This window comes from Orbicella franksi, chromosome 4 (genome assembly GCF_964199315.1).
Source record: "Orbicella franksi chromosome 4, jaOrbFran1.1, whole genome shotgun sequence".
Taxonomy (NCBI): Eukaryota; Metazoa; Cnidaria; class Anthozoa; order Scleractinia; family Merulinidae; genus Orbicella; species Orbicella franksi.
In genome coordinates this window covers 11,684,935-11,700,519 of record NC_138148.1, presented here as the reverse complement: position 1 = coordinate 11,700,519, position 15,585 = coordinate 11,684,935, and the positions used below count along the sequence as shown (strand labels likewise).

At 41.8% G+C, this 15,585-nt stretch overlaps 1 pseudogene; it reads left to right on the top strand.

The window, feature by feature from the left end:
- Positions 1-5,272: 5,272 nt before the first annotated feature.
- LOC145484648 (uncharacterized) lies at positions 5,273-6,147 on the top strand (annotated as a pseudogene).
- The last annotated feature ends 9,438 nt before the right edge of the window (positions 6,148-15,585 follow it).

Here is a 15,585-nt window from a genome sequence, read left to right as displayed (position 1 = left end):
CTTGGTACTTCTTAGGGGTTGTTTTCAAAATTTCCAACGAGCACCCTCGTCCTTTTTATGTGGGATTCCCTCCCCGCCCCCCCCCCCCCCCCCCGCTGGGGACATGTAGTGGAATCATGGGACAAAAACGTCACGTGATTATGGAACACATGGAAGAACGTGGAGCGAACGAGTCTTGCATCATGTCAATACTTTCTACTGAGATCACTGTTTAGTTACATATAAAGTTTGCGTTGCAACGTTCTCGCCTCTTCCTACAAGTGATGGAGAATCCAAATTACGTCGAATATGGAAACAACAATAACAGAACTACAAGGAGTAGTGGCTAGACTTGTCAGCGTTGTTAAAGATTTGACTACAAATGTCAATCATGTTACTCAAACCGACGGTGACTTGGCCCTAGCGGTTCCTACAGCTCCTAATCCGGTTAATACACAAGACCTTCGAATGCCTTCCTTGCAGCTTCCTTCTTTTTGTCGAGATAGTGTGGTACAAGACGACATTTCCGAATTCCTCGAGCGATTCACTCAGCAGACATCGGATCTTCCCGCCAAAACAAGGTTGTCGCTTCTGGAACAACAGTGTGTTGGAGACTGGCCAAGATCTGCGTTGTCAATTGCTAAAACTACAGGAGGCTATGAAAGGAAAAGCGGCAGAAGAAAAGCCTAACATTTGTATCGAAAGGTTACGTGCAGAATTCGGCGAATCCAATACTAGTACATGGAGTACTAGACTTGAACGGATACCAAAATGTTTTATATTCTTAGTCACTGCAAGGGGTGTGGTCAATATCATGAAAGCCAAACCTGATCAATGCCTTGAATCAAACCAGCAAAAAAAAAATTATCTACAGTTTCCCTAAAGCTGTATGCATCAAACCTCAAGAATAACAGGCTAAGTTTGAAGAGCATAGCAATTTCGGATTCAACATAAAAACAACAGCCATTAATCATTCTTCGCTTCAAACAGCATATTTGAACATTTGACCGTCTTAAATTAATTAGTAATTTGTTAGAATTACTGCAGCTAGATATTGTCATTATGCAGTGCATTATGATATCAAAGAAAAACATAGCTTGTACAGTTGCAAGAGAGCACTTTGCCCTTTATTAAAAGAAATGATCCCTCAATTACTTCTGAACGATGTTGGAAACATCCCATAATCGGAAACATGGAAACAACTGACTATTGCAAGGAGAATATTTTAACAATAATTTAAAAGAAATAAACAAAGCTTCTTGAAATCGAACGGTAAAATTTTACCTATTTTCATCACTCGCAAGTCATGAATCATCACCACGATTTATTAAAAAAAAAAGAAAAGAACATACTTCGAATCAAGGGAAAAGACATTTGTTCTCGGTGGCTAACGAAGCCGAAGGGTATTCGCCTGGTGTACACTATTGTGATTCTCCATCGCGTGATTCCAGCTTACCTGCAAGTGCAAGTCCGTGTCGATCCGTTGAGACATCAAAACTGACCCAAAGTTTCTTACTCCAAACACTAATTTCTACGGAAACTGTAAATTTATAACGCCAAAAACATGTTAAAAGTAGGATTTCCATCGAAAGACTGCAAAAGAAGCGATACTTTGAACGCAAAGTGGTTATTTCAGTGTCCCCAAGAGATCCTCCTCGCACGATGCCGACCACGAGCAAATGATCTGAAACGAAACTAATACCAGCGTGCATCGCGGTCGTAGCACACCCACCACCTGCGGTTGTTATGTATGGGAATATTGCTGGTCATTATCCATAGTTGTGCAATTGTTGAGTTATTGTTTGTCCACCAATCACATTAAACCACGCGGTCCGAATTGTAGATCCAACATGGCGTCTGTGTCATGAGTAAGTAACGTGGTGTCAAAATAGTGGGATTTCGAGCGCCGCTGAACAGAACCAAACACATCAAGATGACCGAAGGATACGCCAATTCACCTTTCAACTAGCCAAGAATGAACTGGGCCGCTGCAGACCTGAGCAAAGAATGGGAAAGGTTTTATCAACATTGCAAATTCACGTTCGGAGGACCGCTCAGCAAATGCGCTGAGAAGGAGAAAATATGCAACCTTATGAGCTTCGTCGGCGACAAAGGCCAATGGGAAACTGTGCAAGTTGGATCTGGAGAAAGTGCACAAAATGTAAATGAAAAAGACATGCTCCAAGGAGTCGTCGGAAAGTTCAAAGCACACCACGGAGCAAAGAAGAACCCGATTATGGCGGCAGTTAAATTTGATCGAAGACGCCAGTTACAAGGGGAAACGTTTGAATCCTTTGTTACCGATCTTGAGCTCCTGGCCCGTGGTCTGGACATGAAAGAGTCGAATAAGTTGATCCGGAACGCCACCGCATGCAAATCTCTGGACGAACGAGTAGGGCAACGCTACTCGGAGAAAAGTAAAAACCTTACCCTGGAAATGGCAATTGGCATCGGTCGGATGTTCGAAGCGACCAAGGATGGAATGCAAGTGATGTCTGGTGAAGACCCGAAAGTGGAGGTCAATAAACTTGCATGGAAAAATGGCTCGTCTAAGAAGAATGTCTCGTCCAAGAAGAACATGACTAAGTTCAAAAACGTGATAGGTGTGGATACAATGCCCACAAGCCACAAGAAAAATGCCCAGCCAGAAATGAATCATGCAACAAGTGCAGAAAAATTGGACATTTTGCCCAAGTGTGCAGAAGCAAGAAAAGCAATGTCAACTTACTGCATGAAATGGTCTATCCTGGAGAAGACTTACCTAGTGATGAGAAGGGTCTTGACAATGATGTACAACTACTTCATGTAGCAAGCCTAGAAATGAATGGCATCAGTGACAAGCAGAAAACTTGTGAAAATGATCAATGGTGGGAGGTTGTAGAAGTGGGCAACAGTACCCTGCATTGTCAACTTGACACTGGTGCCTATGCAAGTGTAATTGACACTACTCAGCTCAAGCAAGTAGCACTCATTGCCCAGATCAAACAAACCAAGAAGACCCTGGTGTCATATAGCCAACACCGAATCACACCCAAAGGTTACGTCACTCTTCCCATAAGATTCAAGGACAGGGAGTTAAATGTGAACTTCTATGTCATAGATAGTAAGCAGAAGCCAATACTGTCAGGCAAAGTTTGTCAAGCACTCAACTTGGTTCAGCGGGTACATAAGTTACAGGCACATGTAGATCCAAACCTAAAGGAGCTACTTGACCAGTACCCAGATTTACAAAGTGCATTCGGAGCCATGCCTGGAACTTACTCTATCAAGATTGACCCCAAAGTAACACCTGTGGTGCATAGGCCTCGCAGACAACCCGCAGCACTCCTTCCCAAGATCATTGCCAAGCTTAAGGAAATGGAAAAGGAAGGACACCTAGCCAAAGTTTCACAGCCCACTGACTGGGTTAACTCTATGGTAGTTTCAAGACGAGGTGAGAAGATCAGGATCTGCCTTGACCCAGGTGATCTTAATAAAGCAGTGAAACAGGAACATTATCCAATCTCCACTGAAGACTAAATTGCAGCCGAGATACCTGAGGAAAAAGTGTTTACAGTCCTTGATGCTGATTATAAAAGTGGGTATCTCCAGATAAAACTAGAGTACGAGTCCAGTCTACTGACAACGATGAACACCCCAATAGGTAAATATAGATGGTTAAATCTACCATTTGGAATCAAACCAGCTACAGAGCTTTACCAAAGGGTCATGGATGAAATGTTGGAGGATATTGATCACGCATATGCCATCATGGATGACACTCATCGCTGGACGTGACATCACCCACCATGGTTCAGTCCTTGAGGCAGTCCTTGAGGCAGTTCTCAACCACGCCAGAACCTACAACCTTAAGCTGAACTTTGAGAAGGTCAGAGTACGAAAACAGCAAGTTCAATATGTGGGCCACATTATCTCAGCAGAAGGCCTCAAACCAGATCCAGAAAAAGTAAGAGCTATGAAGGATATGCCACCTCCTGAAACGAAAGAAGATGTGCGTCGGTTTCTGGGATCTATTCAGTATCTGGCCAAATTTCTCTCAATGCTAGCAGAAGTCGAAACACCACTGCGGGAACTAACCAGAAAGGATGTACTCTTCCACTGGGACACGCCACAAGCAGCTGCGTTTCAGAAGCTTAAGGATATGTGCTGTAAAACTCCAGCGTTAGCCTACTATGATGTCAGAAAAGATGTGACCATACAATGTGACGCGAGCAAGAGCGCAGTGGGTGCTGTCCTACTGCAAGAGGGCAGGCCGATAGCCTATGCATCCCGTAAACTTCGAGCATCAGAGCTCAATTGGGAGCCAATAGAGAAGGAAATGCTGGCAATCGTGTTCAGTACTCAGAAATTCAGGGAGTACATTCTGGGAAAAACAACTTTGGTCCAGACTGACCATAAACCCCTAGAAATGATACTGCGCAAGTCCATAGCAACAGCACCATTAAGATTGCAGGCAATGATGCTGAAAGTGAGAGGCTATGATCTAAAAGTGGAATATCTTCCAGGCAAGAAGCAAGTCCTCGCAGACACCCTCAGCCGAGCAAGTCTAAATGAGGCACCGCCGGAAGAAGAGATACAAGTAAACATGTTGGAAAGAATCTCGATTTCTGAACCAAAGTATGCAGAACTCCAACAAAACACAGCAAATGAGCTCCATGAGCTGTATGCTATGATTCAAGCCGGTTGGCCAGAAACAAAGCAACAAGTCCCACACAGCATCCGCCAATACTGGGACACACGTGATGAGCTTGCGGTACTAAATGGAGTAATCTACCGAGGAATGAGAATCGTAGTATCCCCGTCAATGAGGCCAGTCATGTTAGAGATAATACATGGAACACACCTGGGAATTGTAAAGTGTAAGCAAAGAGCCAGGGAAGCCTTTTACTGGCCCGGCATGAGTGCACAGATAGAAGACAAAGTCAAGGACTGTACCACGTGCCATTACTATGCTCCTGCACAGCAGAAAGAGCCTCTGATACCAAGCCCTGTCCCAAACCTGCCTTGAAATGGCTGAAGCAGAAATGGCCGCTTCAGAGATATTTGCCTTTGAAGGTGAAAATTACCTGTTGCTAGATTATTATTACTCTAAGTTTATTGAGGTTACCAAACTGAAGGATCTCACATCCCAGGAGACCATTGAAGTCCTAAAAGAACATTTCAGTCGACATGGCATCCCAGAAAAACTAGGCACTGACTGTGGCAGCCAGTAAACAAGCAAAGAATTTGAGACCTTTGCTAAAAGTTGCAGCTTTGAACATGTTCTAGTAAGCCCAAAGCACCCCAAGGCGAATGGAGAGGCGGAAGCCGCAGTTAAAACAGTGAAGTCTCTATGGAGAAAGAACAGAGACAAGAGAAAAGCATTCCTAGAGTACAGGGCGTCCCCGCTTCCAGGAATTGACCTGTCCCCATCACAGCTCTCTATGGGACGCAGGCTACGAGCAACACTACCAATAGCACGTGGTCTATTGGAGCCTGAAACACAGCACCCAGAAGATAAAGGCTAGAATGAAACATGGCAAGGATAAGCAAAAGTACTACCATGACCGCCAGGGCACCAAAGAGCTACCACCACTCAGATCGGGTGATCACGTCAGAGTAAAACCGGAGCCAGGGTCAAAGGAGTGGAGAGCGGCGACAGTAGTGCAGAAACATGTTTTGCCTAGATCGTATGTAGTAGAGGTGGGCGGCCAAAGAATCAGGCGTAATCGTGTGGCTCTGAGAAACGACTCAACAACGTCTCATATAGGATATCGGAAACGTCATGGAAACATCGTTCAGCAGACAGAACCTGAGCCAGACAAAACACATGCGGCACCCACATTCCCAGCAAGCCCACAAATGGAGCCTTCACCACAGGAATACCACTTAAAACCCTCAACTGCTGAGGAAATCCCAGCCGGTGATGTGCCACCTTTATCAGACAGAGCGGAAGCTAAAGACCCGCCCTTGTATACAACTCGAAGTGGAAGACTAATCAAAAAACCAATCAGACTAGACCTGTAACAAGTTATCCTGGAGCAAAGGACAGTTCTTGGAACATGAACAATGACAGACACTGATTGATTAATGTTGAGATGATTGTTCCTTTATTTTATCTTATTTTATTTTTCTCATTTTTTTCTTTGATTGTAATGTAAAGGAGGGGATGTTATGTATGGGAGTACCGATGGCCATTATCCATAGTTGTGCAATTGTTGAGTTATTGTTTGTTAACCAATCACATTAAACCACGCGGTCCGAATTGTAGATCCAACATGGCGTCTGTGTCATGAATATGTAACAGCGCTCAACTAAGCTATTGAGATGAAAACTTTACACCCTAGACAACAGTGTCTGTTAGTGTTGGTGTCTGGTGGCGAGGAGACTTCGCTTGGTTGTGACAACAGGAGAAAAAGGTAACCCATTTATTTTTTAATTCTTTTATCTATTTTAGGGGTATGGAATGGTCTTTGCAAGCAGTGCGTTTACTTTTGCGAGCGCGAGCAGTGATCAAATTTGTCTTGTGAGCAGCGAGCACTTAAAAAAATGCAGATGGCGAGCAGCGAGCACTTCGTAAATTTTCCGTTAGGCGAAATCTCTCAGTTTTGCGCCAAGTAATCTGGCTGAGTCCGTTCAACCCATCCCAACAGCTTACAGTCAATTATGCCTTGTTGGATGTGAAATTACGTCAAGTAACTTCGCGTGAACTTCAGTGCGGTATACTAGGTGGACGCTCAAGAAGATCCAAAGCTTTCTAATCCGACGTTGTGAACACATCACGAGAAGAAGCTTAAAAGTTACCAGACGTAAAAGTGTTGTGGCATGGAAGGTTGTTTTGGTTATATTATTGCTAGGAAATGTGAACAACATGGCATTTAGTCTAACAAGCATTTCGAACTTCGGTTTCGAGATTGGCAAACTGGTTTCCCACTGACTGACTGAAAAAAATCCAGTCAGACGAGCCTCACGGTGGAGCAAATCATCTACATCAAAACAACATTTCATGTCGCTTGGCAATTCTAAACGTGGAAATTCTATAATAATTTCAGACTTCCGGCTATCTTAACGTTTTGTATCGAATTGACTTCAGTTTGTATCGAATCGACTTTGGATGTATGTCCAATCGACTTCGACTTGTATCGAAACGACTTCGCATCGAAACGACCCGACACCCCTACAACACTTTTCGCCGACGCTAAAAGGCTACTAACCTCATGTTTCTTCATCATGTTTTCCAGGAGGGAAACTTTGAAGTTGTAGCCAGTTGTGTAACGCTGCTATATCCAGATATATTCGGCTATATTTTGCTTAACAAATAAAGAAGCCTCGACCATGATCTGTTCTGTTGTAAAGCACGCAGGAAGCGGCAGAGCACGAAAGAAATGCAAGGGGAAACACGAGAGGTAGTCGAGTATTTCTTATTGTCCCCCCTACTTCGTGACTGAGTGCTCTACCACTTCCTAGATGCTTTACAACAGAACAGAGCACAGTCACAGCTTCTTTATTTGTTTCACTATAAAGAATGCATTAATGTTCCCACACATGCAGCTAATATTTTCAACCAAACTTTATTTTCCAAACGAGGAAAATTGGCGGAAGCGAGCATCTGTTCTCTGACAAAGCACGCTAAAATAAGCCAATCACAATCCTTGTTAGAATTGTTCAAATAATTTGATTGGCTAACGAGACAAAAGCTGACAACACTCAAGCTAAACTTTCGGTTTCGAGTGGCCTTCGAGGGAAGGTCGATCCCTTCAAGATTCACCTTTTAGTTTGCTTTGAAAATAAGGATCTAAAAGGAATCCGGCAGCATTGTAGCCTACGAAGACGTGCACTTTTCCAATGGAAATTACGAAACAAATAGCTCAAAGCTTGCGGATGAAAATGCGAAATGCTGAGTTGTATTTGAAAGGATGTACAGTAATTTAAGCTTTCGGCTTGCAGCACGATTTCCCCAACTAGCGATAAATTTGGAAAGATTAGACTGCTCCCGCTGGTTCTACTCCGAATACAGGAGAGACTATCAGAGCAAGCTTTTAACTGGTTACTCGTCGGGCGAGTGTCGTAATTGTTGAGCTTCACTTCGCTGAGATGACCAGAAATCGATCGTCAGTGAACGAGCGTAATTACACTCCATGTAAGTGTTGTTTGAGCATTATTACAAAAATAAACTTCTTCCCATCATAAACAGAGATAGCTCAAGTGGTGCATGTTTTCTGTTGTTTTACTTGTTAAGTATAATTTCAGCCTTGGCAACTAATTATAATGTCTTTTATCAAAGCATTCGTTAGGTTTAGAATTTGTTTATTTCGCTACGTCTCTTTTCGGAATCCAACAAAGCACTTCTTTGTTGTGTTGTTAAAACTAGCCTCCAGGCAGATATGACTACCGCAGACAAAGAGCTCGTTTCCACTACGTCTGTTTGAGTCACAGGGAAAGATTAATTGGGGTCAAATTTGTAAAACTTGCGAAGCAAAAAAGGAAAAAATTCAGCTCAGTGTGCATCTTTTCTCTGATAAAGCAAGCTCTTTCGGCCAAGTAGAGCACGCTTTATATGTAAACTTTATTATAAAATGTTAGGAAATAAACCAAAGCAAATACGCGCGCTGATTGGTTCAAATCCGTGAAAGGGAGGTGAACATTGATGAATATTCACCGAGACGAAGTCGAGGACTACGAGAGGACTACAGAATAACGGACTAAAACGTAAAAACACAAAGGAAATTGTTCGTTTGCATACACGTATGCAGCCGTAGTTTTAATAATAAGCTTACATGCACATCGATTGCGAATCAATTTACTCATTGAGTTCGGCAGTAAAACAGGCGAAACGCTACGAAAAATAAATTTATCCGGTACCTTTGTTTCATCGTTGTTGAGTTCTTTTACAGTTGTCATCATCGTCTAAAAATGAGTAGCTTTAGTTTGAACAAAAATAAATCTGACCTACTGGCGATCAACGCAACCACTGCGTTTACGATTCTTAAATTCCTTGAATACGAGTTCTTGAAAGGCTTTTTGGTCTAAGGGCGACAGCAGTCATTTTGGAAATTCTCCATCCTTTCAAATATCCTGGACTTGGAGTGATGTCTTCCGAATAAATGAAAAATTCATTCAGCAACTGTCCGCCATGTTTACTTGAGAGATGGCAAAGGTGGCGAGCTAAGTAACTAGGCCTAGAAAATGTTATATTCATCGCCTAGTGAACAAAGGAGACTTTTGTCTGCGCATGAGCGAAAAAGTAAAAAAAAAGTTTAACCGTTTTTGCACTTTTGCTTGAACACGCGGTTTTCGGTGCTGCTAAATTTGACAACCGAACTTTCGAAGGAGAATCATTCTTTAATTGGTCCTCAGTGAATCATGTAAGGCATGTTATCGTGAAAAGCAATTTAAAGTGAAGAGAAAACTGCCCGTTTCATTTCGCTTATGGCAATTTTAGGGTCGATAAACCGCTTTTCGTTCACATATGTCACCGACAAAGATGGCGATTTCCTTGGAACAAAGATGAAGCAAAGCAAGCGTTGATTCACTTTTGCAGTGCTTTGAAGAGTACCACAGGTCTTATTCGACGCCAACCAAAAGGAACATGGCTATTGTGGTAAGTAAAACGTATTACTGGTTCCTTGAGTTTATATTTTAGATTTTTATTCGTCTCATCTTGCGGAGATGAGGAAACCATGTTGTTCTCATTTTCGATTTTAAAGTGTGGTTAAACAAGAAAATCTGACCATTTCTTTTTTCGTCAGTCCTTCACTAAATTCGAGTCCAGCATTGCTATGAAGTTATTTTTTCATATTCTGGGTACCTTTGTGTTTTTGAGTTAAACCATTTCATTTTCAAGTGAAGTGAATGTTGTGATCGATAAATGAAATTTTTGTTTAATTCAAAATTAAAATTTGTCTTCAAACCTCTGAGACTTTTGTACTCCTTCGTGACATGTGAATTCCCATTAATGGGTGACTGTTTAATGTGTGCACTATGCCCTGGCAAAATTTGGTACCCTGTTTCCGGTGTTCCTCTGTTTACTATTAGTCGGGTAAATGATTTGAGGTCGGAATTAGATTCTAGAAATTCAGTTTATAACGATTCGCGTTTTACAGCTCTTAAAATGAGCGGCTTGGTTTTATACTGTTGAAGAAAAGCATTCATTTGATTTAAGTTGAGTGAAAGTTTACTCCAGGCAACCCTTGTTGTTATAAACCTTATCAAACAAAATATCCCCGCATTTGATTTCACGATACTCCCTGGCAACGCTGTTTTATCGGTTGGTCCGTCTTGATTGAGCTGGCGTTTTTGTGAATATCCGAAAAACTAATTTGTGATATGGGAATCGGCTTTAACTAGTGAAACTACACTTACTCTGCTACAGTTTAACGTAAAGAAATGAGGATGTTTCCGGTGTCCCGGTTGCCCAAAATTCACCTCGAAGAGAAATCTTCCACGACCAAAATTTGCTTCTTTCGACCATAGCGTGACATCAGTTTGTCACGAACCATTTTCGAGTATCTTACATAAACTTACGACTTGAAGAAAGTTTACGGTATTCATAACTTTGTATCTAGTTTAGAGGCTGTGACAGTGAGAAAAACGTCTTTTGCCATTGTTTTCTTGCAGATGCAGCTGTTTTAGAGTACGTGCAGTGGCAACAAAATTAAATTAAGCATGACATATGGAAACTCATTTGTACAAAGAAACTAAGGTAATAAAGATCCTCAACAGTTTCTCCTTAAGCAATGACTTCTTCAAAGTTATGTGGGAAACCAGAAGTGGTGCAGAAAAATTGAATGAGTGAAATAAACATTTCTTTGTCAGTCAATTGTCATGAGGCAGGTAAAAGATTTCTTTACAAGGCCATTCCTACTTTTGTCATTGGGTCATTGAGATGATGAAAGGGATGAGGGATGCTTGAAATTGGTTAGTTCAAAAGCTCACTTTATGCGTATATGTCAATGCCATTTTTTATGTAACTTCCCTATCTTGCAAATGCGCATAAAAACAGAGTAAGATTCAGAGTGGAGAACGCAATTTTTACAAGAATATCACATTGATTTCCAAGGAAGCAAATCAAAGTAAGTTTTTACAGATCGATACATGTATTGAATTAATTAAAAAGACACAACAAACTCCTTTTTTACTGTAACACCCTTGCACTCTTGTTAATTAATTTACAGCAGCACTTTCTACACACTACCCCTTCTCTAAACTTTACATTTGCGTTTTTTGCACTTCTTGCGGAACATTTTTCCAGCCTGCAAAGCCACGAGGAAAACAGTTGTTCGCCAGTAAAATCGAAAACGGTAACCCGTCTTCACTAAGGTAAGTTTGCTGTGATTTGCAAGTGCTTGTGTAAAATTAATAGGATTGAAAAGAATCGAGTTGCAAACTTTATTTTATTACGTTGGAAAAGTTTTAAGACAGTGTCGAATGCATGTATGCTGATGAATGTCGCGCTTATAATGTTGACTTACATTTATACCGTTCCCGGGTTTCTTTTGGGAAAGCTTCAAATTACTCCAGGCTAAATTTTACATGTGCTCAAGTTCAATGATTGTTTTATAATTAAGAAATAGAAAACATGTACCGTGTTTCCATCGAGTTTTAGTATAAATCTACTAACGTTCTATCACGAATGCAGTTCTCTGATTGGCTACGCTACTCACTATCTATTCTGTGATAGATAGTAAGTAGCGTAGCAGTGCGCCCTGGTTAACAAAATAACGGCCGCTTCTTGGCGTTTTCGAAGTGTCTGTGCACAGCAGTTAGATAGAGTTTTGAACGGCTAGTAGATTTCTACTAAAACAATTAGATTATTCGCTTTCGATTTTTATGCGTGATAGTTGACTCGTGCTGCAGCCTCTCAACTATCACGCGATAGAAATCTCGAGCTCATAATCTAATTGTTTATTAGTATAATTTCAGAGCTGAACAAAGAGTTTCCAGCAATCTAATTGGTTGAACGATTCCTTATATGACGCTATATTCACCGCACCAGAACAAAGGAGACTTTTGTCTGATTGCCTGATTTGTTACCCTGGTACTCAGGCTCTTACTAAGCGCGCGCTGTCGAAATCTTAAAAACAAAGATGGCGTCCGAAAGAGCGATTTCACCGTTGACTTTGCTTCATCGCTTGTTCTAGAGTTTTAAACAAATGTTGCAGTTTTCTTGCTTTGTCCTCTTTTTCATAATGGTAGGAAAATGTAGTGCGGGAAAGCTCAAACGCTTTCTTATCGATCTGGGAGGAGTTCCTTTGTGCTTTCGTTAAAGTACATGACGCAAAGGCTATGGGTCGTTCTGAGCCGTCTTCCATTACATGAGATAACACTGCCCCAAATCCAACTAATAAATCGTCACATGCTAGCTTCAATGGTCGTTCTGGATCATGATGGGTAAGAACCATATCTGATGCGATAAGTTTCTTTCCTGAGACAAAAACCTCCTCACACTCTGCGGTCCAGGTCCACGGCGTGCCTTGTTCTAAGAGCCTGTTAAGGGGATTGAGGGTGGTGGCGAGATTTGGCCATGAACGGACATGTTGAATGTTCTCTGGCCTGGGGGCGTTAACGACTGCATTAACTTTCTCTTGAATCTTGTGTAGTCCGTGTTGGTCAACTAGGTGCCCGCAGTAGGTGATCTTCGTCTGGAAAAACTCGCATTTGCCGCCGATTTGTTAGTAGGCCATGTTCCTTTAGCCTCTTCAGTACTTTCACCAGGTGATCAAGATGCCCTTCATCATCTTTTCCTGCGATGATCATGTCATCTAAGATGAGCCTTCTTCCTTCTATTTCTTCTAGGATTTGATCCATTGATCTCTGCCACGTGGCTGAGGCTGAGGATATCCCAAATACCAGGCGATTGTATCGGTGCAATCCTTGGTGGGTGTTGATCGTCAACTACTCCTGTGACTCTTCCTCCACCTCCATCTGATGGTATGCATGTGGCTGTTTGAGGTCAATCTTGGTGACCTTCCCTCCCCCCGCCAACTCAGCAAATACGTCACCGATACGAGGAAGGAGGTACTCCTCTGTCTGCAGTTGGGGATTTACTGTGATCTTATAGTCGCCACAGATGCGTACTGCATCATTTGGTTTGACGACATGTACAATAGGTGTCGACCAGTTGCTGAATCTGACCTTGCGAAATATTCCTTCTTCTTCTAGGCGTTTCAGCTCGACCTCAACTTTTGGTTTCATGGCATATGGAAACGACCTTGCCTTGCAAAACATTGGTTTACTGCCTTCTTTCAGCGTGAGTTTTGCTTTTGTTGACTTCAGTGTGCCAATATCATCCTGAAACACTTCGCTGTTCTCATCTAGCAGTTTCTCAAATTTTTTCAGGGGTGCCTCTTTTGAAATGGAACAAATCCGCTTCCAGTCGAGTTTTATTTCGTTAACCAATCTCTTCCAAACAACGCAGGCCCCTGTCTCTTCACTACATACAATCTTAAGTCCTTAACTTGATTGTTTTGTTCCACACAAAGAAGCAGTTTTCCTTCTGGTTTTATCTTCTCTCCAAAGTAGGTTTTCAAAATAGCCGTTGTGTCTACTAGTGTTTGGGAATGTTTCCATGTACTTTTTCAATGGGAGTGTGGATGTTGCTGAGCCTGAGTCGAGTTCCATTTTCAAGATGTGACCATTAATCTTTGTTTTCATCCAGATGACATCCCCAGCTGCCACTTGGTTAACATTATTGACTTCTAGTAGTGCAACTAAGCTACCATCATCGCGGTCATCATCCACCTCAAAGAAAGGCAGATTGGGCTTTTCATCCTTTCTTCGTCAGTTGAAGTTCTGACTCTTTCCTGAGCCGCAAACTCGTTGGATGTGGCCCAGTTTCCCACATCTCCGGCATGTTTCGTTCCTTAAGTAACACTCGGATGATTCATGTGTCCAATGATCGCGGGACTTCGGTTTCACATTTGGTACGCTGCTGCTTCCGTTGGGTACTTTGTTAACTTCTGATTCTTTAGTGTCCTGTAACTCTAAGGTATCTTTCGCCGCAGCTTCCATGGCAAATGCAATTTTTGTCGCTTTTGCTAATGGCAACTCTGGTTCCGAGAGAAAGCTCGAATCTACACCACTAAGCCGATTGGAAAAAAAGAGGCCTTCGACGAAATTAACGACGACTTGAACTCCTACGTCGAACGAGTAGAGCAATACTTCATCGCCGACGAAATTAAAGAAGAGGAACAAATGGCATTGATGCGCAGCCTAATGTACTTACCTTGCTAAATTAAAGTAGTTGACACTGTGTTGTGAGTCTGAAGCGAGCTTAAATGACGCGCTAAGGGACAGACTTGTGCCGGAGTGGACTGCACAACGAACTTATCCAGAAACGGTTGCTCTTTTCCCCAGGGGGTAGTACTCCCAGAAAAATCGGGTAGGGGTGCGCGGTCCGCTTCCCAAAACCCTTACCCTATTTATGACAAAAATCTGCGATATTCCCTACCCTATTTGTGACCTGACCAAAAATTCGAAACCCTATTTATGACCCAAACCTTATTTCAAAACCCTGTTTCAGACCTGCGTTATAATAAGTTTCATTAGTTCAGTCCAATGTTAAATTACCGTAAACATAATTTGTAACGGGCTTTTGTTGATTTTCTTTTCGATACTGACGAAAAAGTGGCTTCTTTTTAAAAAAATACCCATATCAAGGCTAGAGTGCAAAAACCATACCCTATTTATGACCAAAATGGCCAAAATCAGCTAAAATCAATACCCTATTTCCAAAAGGTCTAGATAGCAGCAGACATGTAAAGATTTTAAGGAAAACGACCAATTTTTTAAGTTTGAAAGACATGTTTCGACAAAACTTCTGTCATCTTCAGTTGAATGAATGATTACAAAGTAAGTTGAATAATAAGTAGGCAAAAATGCTAATTAAGACAAATAGTAACAACAGAACGTGAAAAGGTGTAAATTAAAAGGATAATTTTAGATTTATGACCAAAACAGCTGAAAAACCATACCCTTTAACTTGGGGCTGCAGATACCTATAGAGCCCATATAAGGGGGTATTCCCCGGGCTCTTTTCATCCATTAACTATCAGCACGCCTTTATATTTTTAAATATAAAGCCTTGCTGTACTTGCTTTTTCTTTTCATGCAAGGAAAGCGAGAGATGAGCAAACTCCAATACTACAAAAATATCCTGAGTTCAACAGGTCTTTATTCCGCTGCTCCTTGAAAACATATGTAAATAACCAGGAAGTAAATAGTCCTTACCACTGGCTGATGCAGTGATGCAATTTCCACGGCTGATTTCCGTAAAATCTTCCGTGTGTCCATACACAAATTTTACCGTGTCATGGATAGACGTACTACATGTGGTATCATGATTACTTTGCTTGAAAGCTCTAACAACCGCACCTCGCTCTTTAAACTTCTCTTTTTAATCGAATACGAACAGAAGAAACAACAAGAACACAGCTACCGATCCCTGACGTTTTCTAGACGGTCTACTACAAAATGTACAACGAAACCCGTTGGTATCAAAGGCTCTGTGAGCGAACTCGTGAAGTTGATAAGCCAATGAAATTTAATATCGTCAATAGAAAATGATGTTTGATTTCCATACTAGGGTATGAACCGTTTAAGAAGTGTTGGACTGGTAAATGGACATTT